Raw genomic sequence first — 17,316 nt, 5'->3', positions numbered from 1 at the left:
ACATAGTAAGTGCTTAACAAATACCATTATTACTATTATTATTATTACTGGAAAGAACAAGAGGCTGGGAGTCCCAGGCCCTGAATTCTAATCCCGGCTCCTCCACTTCTCTCCTGTGTGACCTTGGGCATGTCACTTGACTGTTTTGTGTCTCAGTTTTCTCATCTGTACAGTGGGGATAAAATAACTGTTCTCCCTCCCCCTTAGATAGTGAGTTCCATGTAAGGACAAGGATTGCATCTAACCTGATTACTTCGTATCTATGCAAGTGCTTAGCACATAGTAATCAATCAATGGTATTTAGTGAGCACTTACTGTGTGCAGAGCACTATACTAAGCACTTGGGAGAGTACATCAGAATCAGCAGACATGAAATGTCACTATCATCATCATTATTACTAACAATAATTATGGCACTTGTTAAACACTTACTATGTGCCAAGCAATCAATCAATCGTATTTATTGAGCGCTTACTGTGTGCAGAGCACTGTACTAAGCGCTTGGGAAGTACAAGTTGGCAACATATAGAGACAGTCCCTACCCAACAGTGGGCTCACAGTCTAAGCACTATTCTAAACGCTGGGGTAGATACAAGGTAAGCAGGTTGTCCCACATGGGGCTCCCAGTCTCAATCCCCATTTTACAGATGAGGTAACTGAGGCACAGAGAAGTTAAGTGGATTGCCCAAGGTCACACAGCAGACTAGAACCTTTTCATAGCAGAGCCCAACCCTGGAGACTTGGAGAACATATTCTTTATCAACTCTGAAGATGTGATGGCAGGATTTTCTAAAATTGTATATCAAGAAATTATAATCTAGGCCAAGCAGAAGCAGCGTGGCCCAGTGAGTACAGCACAAGCTTGACATAATAATAATAATAATAATAATAATAATAATAATAACAACCAGGGTTCTAATCCTGACTCCACCACTTGTCTGCTGAGGAACCTTGGGCAAGTCACTTCACTGGGCCTCAGTTTCCTTTAATTTATTTTCTATATTTATTTATATTAATGTCTGTCTCCCCCTCTAGACTGTTAAGATCGTTGTTTATATGGAATGTGTCCTTTTTTTGTTACACTGTACTCTCTCAAGTGCTTAATACAGTACTTAGCATTCATTCATTCCTTCAGCGTGGCTCAGTGCAAAGAGCCCGGGCTTTGGAGTCAGAGGTCATGGGTTCAAATCCCGGCTCCGCCGTCAGCTGTGTGACTTTGGGCAAGTCACTTAACTTCTCTGTGCCTCAGTTCCCTCATCTGTAAAATGGGGATTAAGACTGTGAGCCCCCAGGGGGACAACCTGATCACCTTGTAACCTCCCCAGTGCTTAGAACAGTGCTTTGCACATAGTAAGTGCTTAATAAACACCATCATCATTATTATTATTATTATTACTGTGTGCAGAGAACTGTACTAAGCGCTTGGGAAGTAAAAGTTGGCAACATATAGAGACGGTCCCTACCCAACAGTGGGCTCACACACAGTAAGCGCTCAGTAAATACAACTTAATGAAGATACCTCATGTATAAAACGGGGATTAGGACTGTGAGTCCCATGAGGAGCACTGTGGCTTAGTGGAAAGTGCACAGGCTTGGGAGTCAGCGGTCGTGGGTTCTAATCCCGGCTCCACCACTTGTCAGCTGTGTGACTTTGGGCAAGTCACTTCACTTCTCCTGGCCCTACTTACCTCATCTGTAAAATGGGGATTAAGCTGTGAGCCTCACGTGGGACAACCCAATTACTTTGTATTTCCCCAGTGCTTAGAACAGTGCTCGGCACACAATATGCACTTAAATACCATCATCATCATCACGTGGGGCAGGGACTGTGTTCAACCCAATTTGCTTGTATCTACCCCAGCACTTAATACACTTTCTGGCAGTTAGTAAACTTAACAGCACTATTATTATCACTATTATAATTAAGAAAACAAACAACCCAAGCTGGTTGTCTTCCAACAGTGGATTTATAATTTCTCCAGCACTTAGTACACTGCCTGGCACTTAGTAAACTTAATAGCACTATTATTATCACTATTATAATTAAGAAAACAAACAACCCAAGCTGGTTGTCTTCCAACAGTGGATTTATAATTTCTCCAGCACTTAGTACACTGCCTGGCACTTAGTAAACTTAACAGCACTATTATTATCGCTATTATTATTAAGAAAACAAACAACCCAAGCTGGTTGTCTCCCAACAGTGGATTTATGATTTCTCCGAGGGGTCTGTTATGTAAATGGCCCTTTTAATAAAGAAAGTGACTCCTGGTCTTGCTTTCAATTTTTAAAAGAGAGGCTAGAGATTATGTTCCTATGCCTTCAGGACACGGCACTATAGCCATCCAAAGTGTTTTTCCTGATGTGCTGCCTTATTTCCAAATAACCACCGCAGGGATTTATGCTTCTTTTAGTGCATTAGCATTTTCATTGTGCGTGAGGCAAAATAAAATACTTTTACTTCCCTGAAGGTATGAAGGGACGCTTGAAGACCATCAAGGTTAAACTTTTTAGAAAGAAAATCAAGAAGGATCCATTTAAACACATCAGGTGAGCTAGGCCCATCGGACTAAAGCTACGCTTGGGTGGAACAAGTGAGGAGAATGAATGACAGCAGGATAACCAAACAGCAGCGTGGCTCAGTGGAAAGAGCATGCGCTTGGGAGTCAGAGGTCATGGGTTCTAATCCTGGCTCCGCCACTTGTCAGCTCTGTGACTTTGGGCAAGTCACTTAACTTCTCTGTGCCTCAGTTCCCTCTTCTGTAAAATGGGGATGAAGACTGTGAGCCCCACGTGGGATCACCTTGTAACCTCCCCAATGCTTAGAACAGTGCTTTGCACATAGCAAGCGCTTAATAAATGCCATTATTGTTATTATTATTATTATTGATGAGACTAGTTTTTTTCCAGAATAACATTTTAAGGAACAGACAAGGAGGCAAAAGAAAAAATAGCACTAAACTCCATAAACCTCAAACAAGATTACAAGGGATAACCTTGTGTCCACAAGTTTCCTGGAACTACTGGGTCCCACAATGGTCTTTTCAGTGACAATCAATCAGTCAATCAATCGATCGTATTTATTGAGCGCTTACTGTGTGCAGAGCACTGTACTAAGCACTTGGGAAGTAGTAACAGGAAGGAAAAGTTCACCTTCCTTGGAGTCTTCAAAAACAAAGGATAGCGTGGCTTAGTGGAAAGAGCACGGGATTGGGAGTCAGAGGTTATGGGTTCAAATCCTAGCTCCACCAATTGTCAGCTGTGTGACTTTGGGCGAGCACTTAACTTCTCTGTGCCTCAGTTACCTCATCTGTAAAATGGGGATTAATCAATCAATCAATCAATCGTATTTATTGAGCACTTACTGTGTGCAGAGCACTGTACTAAGCGCTTGGGAAGTACAAGTTGGCAACATATAGAGACAGTCCCTACCCAATAGTGGGCTCACAGTCTAGAAAGACTAAGATTAAGACTGTGAGCCCCCCGTGGAACAACCTGATCACCTTGTAACCTCCCCAGCGCTTAGAAAAGTGCTTGGCACATAATAAGCACTCAATAAATGCCATTATTATTATTATTATTATTAATACAAACATATAACTATATACGCATACTCCAATTAGAAAAAAAATGTTGAAGATTTAAAATTGCACCAAGCAATTGGTGGTAAAAAATCCACCCAAGTAGCAATAAGGAAGTAAATTGTGAGGCGGAGGAAAGAATCCATTTAAAAGTGTTGGTCTTATTCTTCCATCTCAAGCGCTTAGTACAGAGCTCTGCAAATATGAAGTATTTAACTTAACTTCTCTGGGCCTCAGTGATCTCATCTGTAAAATGGGGATGAAGACTGTGAGCCCCCCATGGGACAACCTGATCACTTTATAACCCCCTCCAAGTGCTTAGAACAGTGCTTTGCACATAGTAAGCACTTAACAAATACCATTATTATTATATTATAGTTATTATATATTATATTATCAAGCGCTTAGTACAGTGCTCTGCAAATATGACGTGCTCGATAAACACCACTGATGAGCTCTGCGACTTTAGGCAGGGAGCGAATCACCAAGCAAGAAACCAAATTTCCCCTTCTACTGCAACAAGTTTATCAGGCTGCCATAAGTCACACTAATCTACTTTATCTCTCTCGTAAACTCAACACACAGAATTCAGAAGAAGGATAAGGAAGACAACTAACATTCATCACGATCTGCCGTGTCACTATATTATAGGACAAGCATGGAAAAAGAAAAAAGGACGAGGTTTAGGCCTGTTGAGTCCAGATTTTGTAGGGACTGTCTCTATGTGTTGCCGACTTGTACTTCCCAAGCTTGTACTTGTACAGTGCTCTGCACACAGTAAGCGCTCAATAAATACGATTGATTGATTTTGGAAAGGGCCCTTTGAAATATTTTACATAAATCTCTCTAGTCGACCAGCATTTAGAACAGTGCCTGGCACATAGTAAGCGCTTAACAGATACCATAATTGTGTTATTGGAGGTGGGGGGGGTCAGAGCTTAAGAAATAGGAACAAATTATCACAGTGGCTCTGACGGCTAAGGAAACAATTTCCCCTTTTCCAAAAGCTGACGGCCTTCCAACAGCCAACTTATTTTCCTTTCCGATCATGATCATTATCAAACTTGGACTTGATGCCAGAGGGCAACACCGATAATGTCTCTCTGAATAAGTTTCTTGTGAAATGCCGCAGACTCACACACCCCTGTGGGTGGGGACAAATTATACACACATTTCTGGGACGGGAACTGGGTCACCTGGCATAGTTGTGGCAAAGCCTCCACTGGAATTCAACTCTTCCCACCAAGTGTCCAGGAAAATGGGTGACGACGCCGCCTTTGAACAGCAATGATAAGCTTGGTAAATTAACCAAGTAGTATGTGTCAGGCACTATGCTAAGCGCTGGGACAGAATCAGCACTTAGATCCGACACAGTTCCTCTCCCACGAGGATCTCTAACAGCTCTTTACTCCCCATTTCGAAGAAGAGTAAACAGATGCAGTGGCGTTAATAAGAAATATTAATAATGGTATTTGTTATAATAATAATGGCTTTTATTAAGCGCTTACTATGTGCAAAGCACTGTTCTAAGCGCTGGGGAGGTTACAAGGTGACCAGGTTGTCCCACGGGAGGCTCACAGTTTTAATCCCTATTTTCCAGATGAGGTAACTAAGGCCCAGAGAAGTGAAGTGACTTGCCCAAAGTCACACAGCTGACAGGTGGCGGAGCCGGGATTCGAACCTATGATCTCTGACTCCAAAGCCCGTGCTCTTTCCACTGAGCCACGCTGCTTCTCCTAAAGTGTCAAGCATTATGCTAAGCGCTGGAACAGAATCAGCACTCACAGTTTCAATCCCTGTTTTCCAGATGAGGTAACTAAGGCCCAGAGAAGTGAAGTGACTTGCCCAAAGTCACACAGCTGACAGGTGGCGGAGCCGGGATTCGAACCCATGATCTCTGACTCCAAAGCCCGGGCTCTTTCCACTGAGCCACGCTGCTTCTCCTAAAGTGTCAAGCACTATGCTAAGCGCTGGAACAGAATCAGCACTTAGATCAATCAATCAATCGTATTTAGATCAGACACAGTTTCTGTCCCACGAGGATCTCTAACAGATCTTTACTCCCCATTTCGAAGAAGAGTAAACAGACGCACTGAAGTTAATAATAAATATTAATAATGGTAGTTATGCGCTTACTGTTTGCAAAGCACTGTTCTCAACTCTGAGGCAGATACGGCTTTTACATTAGACACAGTTCCTGTCCCACAAGGATCTCAGATTTTTAATTCCCATTTCAAAGAGGAAACAGATGCAGTGAAGTTCATAATGATAAATAAGGTATTTGTTAAGCACTTACTACGTGCAAAGCTTACTATGTGCGAAGCACTGTTCTAAACTCTGAGGCAGATACGGCTCTTACATTAGACACAGTTCCTGTTCCACAAGGATCTCAAACGGATTTTTAATTCCCATTTCAAAGAGGAAACAGATGCAGTGAAGTTCATAATGATAAATAAGGTATTTGTTAAGCACTTACTACGTGCAAAGCACTGTTCTAAACTCTGAGGCAGATACAGTTCTTACATTAGACACAGTTCCTGTCCCACAAGGATCTCAAACAGATCTTTAATCCCCATTTCGAAGCAGCGTGGCTCAGTGGAAAGAGCCCGGGCTTTGGAGACAGAGGTCATGGGTTCAAATCCCGACTCCGCCTCTTGTCAGCTGTGTGACCTTGGGCAAGTCACTTCACTTCTCTGGGCCTCAGTGACCTCGTCTGTAAAATGGGGATGAAGACTGTGAGCCCACCATGGGCCAACCTGATCACTTTGCAACCCCCCCAGCGCTTAGAACAGTGCTTTCCACATAGTAAGCGCTTAACAAATACCGTTATTATTATATTATAGATGCAGTAAAGTTCATAATGATAAATATGGTATTTGTTAAGCACTTACTATGTGCAGACCACTGTTGTAAGCGCTGGGGTAGATACGAGGTTGGACACAGTCCCTGTTCCACACTGGGCTCACGGTCTTAATTCATTCATTCACTCATTCAGTCATATTTATGGAGCGCTTACTGTGTGCAGAGCACTGTACTAAGCGCTTGGGAAGTACAAGTTGGCAGCATATAGAGACGGTCCCTACCCGACAGTGGGCTCACAGTCTAGAAGGGGGAGACAGACAACAAAACAAAACATATTAACAAAATAAAATCAATAGAATAGTATAGAATAGTAAACAGAATAGTACAGTATAATAGAATAGTATAGAATATAGAATAGAATATAGTATAGAATATAGTAGAATAAAATTGTAATATATTGGGCAGTGACTTGCTCAAGGTCACACAACAGACGAGTGGTTTACCACTCCTGGGAAGCCTGCCAAAGAGGCTTCAGAATAAATGGTCTGGAGCTCTTATTTCTGCTCCTGCGGGAGATCTTCAACTTCTTAATAATAACAATAATAATAATGACATTTGTTAAGCGCTTACTATGTGCAGAGTACTGTTCTAAGCGCTGTGGGGGGCTACAACGTGATCAGGTTGTCCTATGTGGGGCTCATAGTCTTAATCCCCATTTTACAGATGAGGTAACTGAGGCTCAGAGAAGTTAAGTGACTTACCCAAGGTCACACAGCAGACATGTGGCGGAGCGGCATTCGAACCCATGACCTCTGACTCCAAAGCCAGAGGCCTTTTTTGAAGTGAGGGCAGGGGAGAAGATTCAAAACCCTCTCCCCCCAACCTCCCCTGCGTCCAAACTCTGACAAGTTGTTAAGCGCTTACTATGTGCAAAGCACTGTTCTAAACGCTAAGGTAGATACAGTTCATACATCAGACACAGTTCCTGTCCCACAAGGATATGAAACAGATCTTTAATTCCCATTTCGAAGAAGAGGAAACAGATGCAGTGGAGTTAATAATGATTATTGTGGCATTATTATGGAATAATGATAATATTAATAATGGTATTTGTTAAGCGCTTACTATGTGCAAAACACTGTTCTAAATGCTCAGGTAGATACAGTTCTTACATCAGACACAGTTCCTGTCTTACAAGGATCTCAAACAGATCTTTAATCCCCATTTCCAAGAGGAGGAAACAGATGCAGTGAAGTTAATAATGATAATTGTGGCATTCTTATGGAAAAATAATAATAATATTAACAATAGTATTTGTTGAGTGCTTACTATGTGCAAAGCTCTGTTCTAAACTCTGAGGTGGATACAGTTCTTATATCAGACACAGTTCCTGTCCCACAAGGATCTCAAACAGATCTTTAATCCCCATTTCGAAAAACAGGAAACAGACGCAGTGAAGTTTAATGATCACTATGGCATTATTATGGAATAATAATAATATTCATAATGGTATTTGTAAAGCACTATGTGCAAAGCACTGTTCTAAACTCTGAGGTAGATACAGTTCTTACATCAGACACAGTTCCTGTCCCACAAGGATCTCAAACAGATCTTTAATCCCCATTTCCAAGAGGACGAATCAGATGCAGTGAAGTTAATAATGATAATTGTGGCATTATTATGGAATAATAATAATATTAACAATAGTATTTGTTGAGTGCTTACGATGTGCAAAGCTCTGTTCTAAACTCTGAGGTGGATACAGTTCTTATATCAGACACAGTTCCTGTCCCACAAGGATCTCAAACAGATCTTTAATCCCCATTTCGAAAAAGAGGAAACAGATGCAGTGAAGTTTAATGATCACTATGGCATTATTATGGAATAATAATAATATTCATAATGGCATTTGTTAAGCACTATGTGCAAAGCACTGTTCTAAACTCTGAGGTGGATACAGTTCTTACATCAGACACAGTTCCTGTCCCACAAGGATCTCAAACAGATCTTTAATCCCCATTTCCAAGAGGACGAAACAGATACAGTGAAGTTAATAATGATAATTGTGGCATTATTATGGAATAATAATAATATTAACAATAATATTTGTTAAGTGCTTACTATGTGCAAAGCACTGTTCTAAACTCTGAGGTGGATTTAGTTCTTACATCAGACACAGTTCCTGTCTTACAAGGTTCTCAAACAGATCTTTAATCCCCATTTCGAAAAAGAGGAAACAGATGCAGTGAAGTTTAATGATCACTATGGCATTATTATGGAATAATAATAATATTCATAATGGCATTTGTTAAGCGCTATGTGCAAAGCACTGTTCTAAACTCTGAGGTGGATACAGTTCTTACATCAGACACAGTTCCTGTCCCACAAGGATCTCAAACAGATCTTTAATCCCCATTTCCAAGAGGACGAAACAGATACAGTGAAGTTAATAATGATAATTGTGGCATTATTATGGAATAATAATAATATTAACAATAATATTTGTTAAGTGCTTACTATGTGCAAAGCACTGTTCTAAACTCTGAGGTGGATTTAGTTCTTACATCAGACACAGTTCCTGTCTTACAAGGTTCTCAAACAGATCTTTAATCCCCATTTCGAAAAAGAGGAAACAGATGCAGTGAAGTTTAATGATCACTATGGCATTATTATGGAATAATAATAATATTCATAATGGCATTTGTTAAGCGCTATGTGCAAAGCACTGTTCTAAACTCTGAGGTGGATACAGTTCTTACATCAGACACAGTTCCTGTCCCACAAGGATCTCAAACAGATCTTTAATCCCCATTTCCAAGAGGACGAAACAGATACAGTGAAGTTAATAATGATAATTGTGGCATTATTATGGAATAATAATAATATTAACAATAATATTTGTTAAGTGCTTACTATGTGCAAAGCACTGTTCTAAACTCTGAGGTGGATTTAGTTCTTACATCAGACACAGTTCCTGTCTTACAAGGTTCTCAAACAGATCTTTAATCCCCATTTCGAAAAAGAGGAAACAGATGCAGTGAAGTTTAATGATCACTATGGCATTATTATGGAATAATAATAATATTCATAATGGTATTTGTTAAGCGCTATGTGCAAAGCACTGTTCTAAACTCTGAGGTGGATACAGTTCTTACATCAGACACAGTTCCTGTCCCACAAGGATCTCAAACAGATCTTTAATCCCCATTTCCAAGAGGACGAAACGGATGCAGTGAAGTTAATAATGATAATTGCGGCATTATTATGGAATAATAATAATCTTAACAATAATATTTGTTAAGTGCTTAGTATGTGCAAAGCACTGTTCTAAACTCTGAGGTGGATACAGTTCTTACATCAGACACAGTTCCTGTCCCACAAGGATCTCAAACAGATCTTTAATCCCCATTTTGAAGAAGAGGAAACATGCGGTGAAGTTAATAATGATCACTGCGGCATTATTATGGAATAATAATAATATTAATAATGGTATTTGTTCAGTGTTTACTATGTGTAAAGCACTGTTCTAAACGCTGAGGTAGATAATGTTCTTACGTCAGACACAGTTCCTGTCCCACAAGGATCACAAACAGATCTTTAATTCCCATTTTGAAGAAGAGGAAACAGATGCATTGAAGTTAATAATGATCAGTGTGGCATTATTATGGAATAATGATAATATTAATAATGGCATTTGTTAAACTCTGAGGTGGATACAGTTCTTACATCAGACGTAAAGAAGCACCGTGGCTCAGTGGAAAGAGCCCGGGCTTGGGACTCAGAAGGTCATGGGTTCTAATCCCGGCTCCGCCACTTGCCAGCTGTGTGACTTTGGGCAAGTCACTTAACTTCTCTGGGCCTCAGTTCCCTCATCTGTAAAATGGGGATTAAGACTGTGAGCCCCCCGTGGGACAATCTGATCACCTTGTAACCTCCCCAGTGCTTAGAACAGTGCTTGGCACATAGTAAGCGCTTAATAAATGCCATCATTATTATTATTACTATTATTATTATCAGACACAGTTCCTGTCCCACAAGGATCTCAGACAAATCTTTAATTCCCATTTTGAAGAAGAGGAAACAGATGCAGTGAAGTTAATAATGATCATTGTGGCATTATTATGGAATAATAATAATATTAATAATGGTATTTGTTAAGTGCTTATGAGCAGAGCACCATCCTAAGCACTTAACTACCATTATTATTGAGCATTTTTATGTGCAGAGCACCGTCCTAAGCATTTAACAAATACCATAATTATTATTTTTGAGCACTTCCTATGTACAGAGCACAGACTTAAGCGCTTAACAAATACCATAATTGCTATTATTGAGCACTTCCTATGTGCAGAGCACCATCCTAAGCACTTTAACAAATGTCATAATTATTATTATTGAGCATTTTTTTTATGCAGAGCACCATCCTAAGCGTTTAACAAATACCATAATTATTATTATTGAGAGCTTCCTATGTGCAGAGCACTGTACTAAGCGCTTATCTGCAGAGCACCATCCTAAGCGCTTAACTACCATAATTATTATTATTGAACATTTTTGTGTGCAGAGCACCGTCCTCAGCGTTTAACAAATACCATAATTATTTTTGAGTGCTTCCTATGTACAGAGCACTGACTTAAGCGTTTAACAAATACCATAATTGCTATTATTGAGCACTTCCTATGTGCAGAGCACCATCCTAAGCACTTTAACAAATGTCATAATTATTATTATTGAGCATTTTTATATGCAGAGCACCATCCTAAGCGTTTAACAAATACCATAATTATTATTATTGAGAGCTTCCTATGTGCAGAGCACTGTACTAAGCGCTTATCTGCAGAGCACCATCCTAAGCGCTTAACTACCATAATTATTATTATTGAGCATTTTTGTGTGCAGAGCACCGTCCTCAGCGTTTAACACATACCATAATTATTATTAGTGAGCGCTTCCTATGTGCAGAGCACCATCCTAAGCACTTAACTACCATAATTATTATTGAGCATTTTTATGTGCAGAGCACCGTCCTAAGCGTTTAACAAATACCATAATTATTATTTTTGAGCACTTCCTATGTACAGAGCACAGACTTAAGCGCTTAATACCATAACTGCTATTATTGAGCACTTCCTATGTGCAGAGCTCCATCCTAAGCACTTTAACAAATGTCATAATTATTATTATTGAGCATTTTTATATGCAGAGCACCATCCTAAGCGTTTAACAAATACCATAATTATTATTATTGAGAGCTTCCTATGTGCAGAGCACTGTACTAAGTGCTTAACAAATACAATAATTATCATTATTGAGCATTTTTTATGTGCAGAGCACCGTCCTATGCGCTTAACAAATATCATAATGATTATTATTGAGTGCTTCCTATGTACAGAGCACTGACCTAGGCGCTTAACAAATACCATAATCAATATTGAGCATTTCCTAAGTGCAGAGCGTTTAACAAATACCATAATTATTATTATTGAGTGCTTCCTATGTGCAGAGCACTGACCTAAGCGCTTAACGAATACCATAATTATTATTATAGACCGCGTCCTATATGCAGAGCACTGACCTAAGCACTTAACGAATTCCATAATTATTATTATTGAGCGCTTCCTATGTGCAGAGCACTGACCTAAGCGCTTAACGAATACCATAATTATTATTATTGAGCGCTTCCTATGTGCAGAGCACTGACCTAAGCGCTTAACAAATACCATAATTGTTATTATTGAGCGCTTAGTATGTGCAGAGCACTATCCTAAGCGCTTCACCAATGCCGTAATGAGGATTATTGAGCATTTATGTGCAGAGCACTGACCTAAGCGCTTAACAAACACCATAATCACTATTGAGCGCTTCCTATGTGCAGAGCACTGTCCTAAGCACTTCACCAATGCCGTAATGAGGATTATTGAGCTGCCCTATGTGCAGAGCACTGACCTAAGCGCTTAACAAATACCAGAATCACTACTGAGCGCTTCCTATGTGCAGAGCACTGTCCTAAGCGCTCTGCCAATGCCGTAATGAGTATTATTGTGCGCTTCCTATATGCAGAGCACTGACCTAAGCGCTTAACAAATACCATAATTGTTATTATTGAGCGCTTAGTATGTGCAGAGCACTGTCCTAAGCGCTCCGCCAATGCCGTAGTGTTATTGTGCGCTTCCTATGTGCAGAGCACTGACCTAAGTGCTTAACAAATACCATAATCAGTATTGAGCGCTTCCTGTGTGCAGAGCACTGTCCTAAACGCTTCGCCAATGCCGTAATGAGGATTACTGAGCTGCCCTATGTGCAGAGCACTGTCCTAAGCGCTCTGCCAATGCCGTAATGAGTATTACTGTGCGCTTCCTATGTGCAGAGCACTGACCTAAGCGCTTAACGAATACCATAATTATTATTATTGAGCGCTTCCTATGTGCAGAGCACTGACCTAAGCGCTTAACAAATACCATAATTGTTATTATTGAGCACTTAGCATGTGCAAAGCACTGTCCTAAGCGCTCCGCCAATGCCGTAATGAGGATTATTGCGCTGCCCTATGTGCAGAGCACTGACCTACGCGCTTAACAAATACCATAATCACTACTGAGCGCTTTCTATGTGCAGAGCACTGTCCTAAGCGCTTAGCAAATGCCGTAATGAGGATTACTGAGCTGCCCTATGTGCAGAGCACTGACCTAAGCGCTTAACAAATACCATAATTGTTATTATTGAGCGCTTAGTATGTGCAGAGCACTGTCCTAAGCGCTCCGCCAATGCCGTAATGAGGATTATTGAGCTGCCCTATGTGCAGAGCACTGACCTACACGCTTAACAAATACCATAATCACTATTGAGCGCTTCCTGTGCGCAGAGCACTTTCCTAAGCGCTCTGCCAATGCCATAATGAATATTATTGTGCGCTTCCTATGTGCAGAGCACTGACCTAAGCGCTTAACAAATACCATAATTGTTATTATTGAGCGCTTAGTATGTGCAGAGCACTGTCCTAAGCGCTTTGCCAATGCCCTAATGAGGATTATTGAGCTGCCCTATGTGCAGAGCACTGACCTACACGCTTAACAAATACCATAATCAGTATTGAGCGCTTCCTCTGCACAGTGCACTGTCCTAAGCGCTCCGCCAATGCTGTAATGAGTATTACTGAGCTGCCGATATGTGCAGAACACTGTCCTAAGCGCTCCGCCAATGCCGTAATGAGTATTACTGAGCTGCCCTATGTGCAGAGCACTGTCCTAAGCGCTCGGCCAATGCCATAATGAGGATTACTGAGCTGCCCTATGGGCAGAGCAGTGTCCTAAGCGCTCCGCCAATGCCGTAATGAGGATTATTGAGCTGCCCTATGTGCAGAGCACCGACCTATGCGCTTAACAAATACCATAATCACTATTGAGCACTTCCTATGTGCAGAGCACTGTCCTAAGTGCTCCGCCAATGCCGCAATGAGTATTATTGTGCACTTCCTATGTGCAGAGCACTGAGCTGAGCGCTTAACAAATACCATAATTGTTATTATTGAGCGCTTAGTATGTGCAGAGCACTGTCCTAAGCGCTTCGCCAATGCCCTAATGAGGATTATTGAGCTGCCCTATGTGCAGATCAGCGTCCTAAACGCTTCGCCAATGCCGTAATGAGGATTATTGAGCTGCCCTATGTGCAGAGCAGCGTCCTAAACGCTTCGCCAATGCCGTAATGAGGATTATTGAGCTGCCCTCTGTGCGGAACACTGACCTAAGCGCTTAACAAATACCATAATCACTATTGAGCGCTTCCTATGTGCAGAGCACTGTCCTAAGCGCTTCACCAATGCTGTAATGAGGATTACTGAGCGCTTCCTATGTGCAGAGCACTGACCTAAGTGCTTAACAAATACCATAATCACTATTGAGTGCTTCCTATGTGCAGAGCACTGTCTTAAACGCTTCGCCAATGCTGTAATGAGGATTACTGAGCTGCCCTATGTGCAGAGCACTGTCCTAAGCACTTAACAAATACCATAATTGTTATTATTGAGCGCTTAGTATGTGCAGAGCACTGTCCTAAGCGCTTCGCCAATGCCGTAATATGAGGATTACTGAGCTGCCCTACGTGCAGAGCACTGACCTAAGCGCTTAACAAATACCATAATCACTATTGAGCGCTTCCTCTGCGCAGAGCACTGTCCTAAGCGCTCCGCCAATGCCGTAATGAGGATTACTGAGCAGCCCTATGTGCAGAGCACTGTCCTAAGCGCTCCCCCAATGAGGTAATGAGGATTATTAAACTGCCCTATGTGCAGAGCACTGTCCTAAGCGCTTAACAAATACCATAATTGTTATTATTGAGCGCTCAGTATGTGCAGAGCACTGTCCTAAACGCTTTGCCAATGCTGTACTGAGGATTGTTGAGCTGCCCTACGTGCAGAGCTCAGACCTAAGCGTTTAGCAAATACCATAATCAGTATTGAGCGCTTCCTATGTGCAGAGCACTGTCCTAAGCGCTCCGCCAATGCCGTAACGAGGATTATTGAGCTGCCCTACGTGCAGACCACTGTCCTAAGCGCTCCGCCAATGCCATAATGAGGATTATTGAGCTGCCCTACGTGCAGAGCACTGTCCTAAGCGCTCCGCCAATGCGGTAATGAGGATTATTAAGCTGCCCTATGTGCAGAGCACTGTCCTAAGCGCTTAACAAATACCATAATTGTTATTATTGAGCGCTCAGTATGTGCAGAGCACTGTCCTAAACGCTTTGCCAATGCTGTACTGAGGATTGTTGAGCTGCCCTACGTGCAGAGCTCAGACCTAAGCGTTTAGCAAATACCATAATCAGTATTGAGCGCTTCCTATGTGCAGAGCACTGTCCTAAGCGCTCCGCCAATGCCGTAATGAGGATTATTGAGCTGCCCTACGTGCGGACCACTGTCCTAAGCGCTCCGCCAATGCCGTAATGAGGATTATTGAGCTGCCCTACGTGCAGAGCACTGTCCTAAGCGCTCCGCCAATGCCATAATGAGGATTATTGAGCTGCCCTACGTGCAGAGCACTGTCCTAAGCGCCCCGCCAATGCCATAATGAGGATTATTGAGCTGCCCTACGTGCAGAGCACTGTCCTAAGCACTCCCCCAATGCGGTAATGAGGATTATTAAACTGCCCTATGTGCAGAGCACTGTCCTAAGCGCTTAACAAATACCATAATTGTTATTATTGAGCGCTCAGTATGTGCAGAGCACTGTCCTAAACGCTTTGCCAATGCTGTACTGAGGATTGTTGAGCTGCCCTACGTGCAGAGCTCAGACCTAAGCGTTTAGCAAATACCATAATCAGTATTGAGCGCTTCCTATGTGCAGAGCACTGTCCTAAGCGCTCCGCCAATGCCGTAACGAGGATTATTGAGCTGCCCTACGTGCAGAGCACTGTCCTAAGCGCTCCGCCAATGCCGTAATGAGGATTATTGAGCTGCCCTACGTGCAGAGCACTGTCCTAAGCGCTCCGCCAATGCCATAATGAGGATTATTGAGCTGCCCTACGTGCAGAGCACTGTCCTAAGCGCTCCCCCAATGCGGTAATGAGGATTATTAAGCTGCCCTATGTGCAAAGCACTGTCCTAAGCGCTTAACAAATACCATAATTGTTATTACTGAGCGCTTAGTATGTGCAGAGCACTGTCCTAAACGCTTCGCCAATGCCGTACTGAGGATTATTGAGCTGCCCTACGTGCAGAGCACTGACCTACGTGCTTAACAAATACCATAATCACTATTGAGCGCTTTCTCTGTGCAGAGCACTGTCCTAAGCGCTCCGCCAATGCCGTAATGAGGATTATTGAGCTGCCCTACGTGCAGAGCACTGTCCTAAGCGCTCCGCCAATGCCGTAATGAGGATTATTGAGCTGCCCTACATGCAGAGCACTGTCCTAAGCGCTCCCCCAATGCGGTAATGAGGATTATTAAGCTGCCCTATGTGCAAAGCACTGTCCTAAGCGCTTAACAAATACCATAATTGTTATTACTGAGCGCTTAGTATGTGCAGAGCACTGTCCTAAGCGCTTCGCCAATGCCCTAATGAGGATTACTGAGCTGCCCTATGTGCAGAGCACTGACCTACGCGCTTAACAAATACCATAATCACTATTGAGCGCTTTCTCTGTGCAGAGCACTGTCCTAAGCGCTCCGCCAATGCCGTAATGAGGATTATTGAGCTGCCCTACGTGCAGAGCACTGTCCTAAGCGCTCCGCCAATGCCATAATGAGGATTATTGAGCTGCCCTACGTGCAGAGCACCGTCCTAAGCGCTCCCCCAATGCGGTAATGAGGATTATTAAGCTGCCCTATGTGCAAAGCACTGTCCTAAGCGCTTAACAAATACCATAATTGTTATTACTGAGCGCTTAGTATGTGCAGAGCACTGTCCTAAGAGCTTCGCCAATGCCGTACTGAGGATTATTGAGCTGCCCTACGTGCAGAGCACAGACCTAAGCGTTTAGCAAATACCATAATCAGTATTGAGCGCTTTCTCTGTGCAGAGCACTGTCCTAAGCGCTCCGCCAATGGCGGAGTGTGGACCCCTGAGCGTCCCTCTGCTGACCTGTTTGGGGGTCCCGTGTCCCGGGTGGGGTCCTCCTCCTCCTCCGGAAGGCCGGGCGCCTCGGGGGGCTGGGGGAGCCGCCACCGCCGTGGGCGCTCATCACGCCGCGCGCGGGCCGAGCACCACCTCCGGGAGGGCCGCCCGGACTGCCCTGCGACCCGGGCCCCGCCCCTCCCGAGGCTCCGCCCCCCGGACCGCGAGCGCGCCCTCCCATTGGCCGGACGGACCAGGGGGCGGGGCCTGGAGGAGGGAGGGCGGGGCCTGGATGAAAGGAACGCCCTCCCGGCCCCGCCCCTCCGGCGGCCCGTGCTCCCATTGGCCGGACGGACCTGGGGGCGGGGCCGGGTGGGCGTTTCCC

General features: G+C 43.0%; 1 protein-coding gene across 1 annotated transcript in view; it reads right to left on the bottom strand.

The window, feature by feature from the left end:
- The window catches only part of FGD4 (FYVE, RhoGEF and PH domain containing 4), a 387,351-nt gene extending 370,330 nt beyond the window's left edge, over positions 1-17,021 (bottom strand). Inside the window, exon 1 of the mRNA XM_038741145.1 lies at positions 16,959-17,021. The gene's annotated coding sequence lies outside the window, so the exon portion shown is untranslated. The remainder of the gene's footprint in view (positions 1-16,958) is intronic.
- Between the last annotated feature and the right edge of the window lie 295 nt (positions 17,022-17,316).

This window comes from Tachyglossus aculeatus, chromosome 2 (genome assembly GCF_015852505.1).
Source record: "Tachyglossus aculeatus isolate mTacAcu1 chromosome 2, mTacAcu1.pri, whole genome shotgun sequence".
NCBI lineage: Eukaryota > Metazoa > Chordata > Mammalia > Monotremata > Tachyglossidae > Tachyglossus > Tachyglossus aculeatus.
Note: the sequence above shows the minus strand (reverse complement) of the source record. Positions and strands in the feature narration are given on the sequence as shown.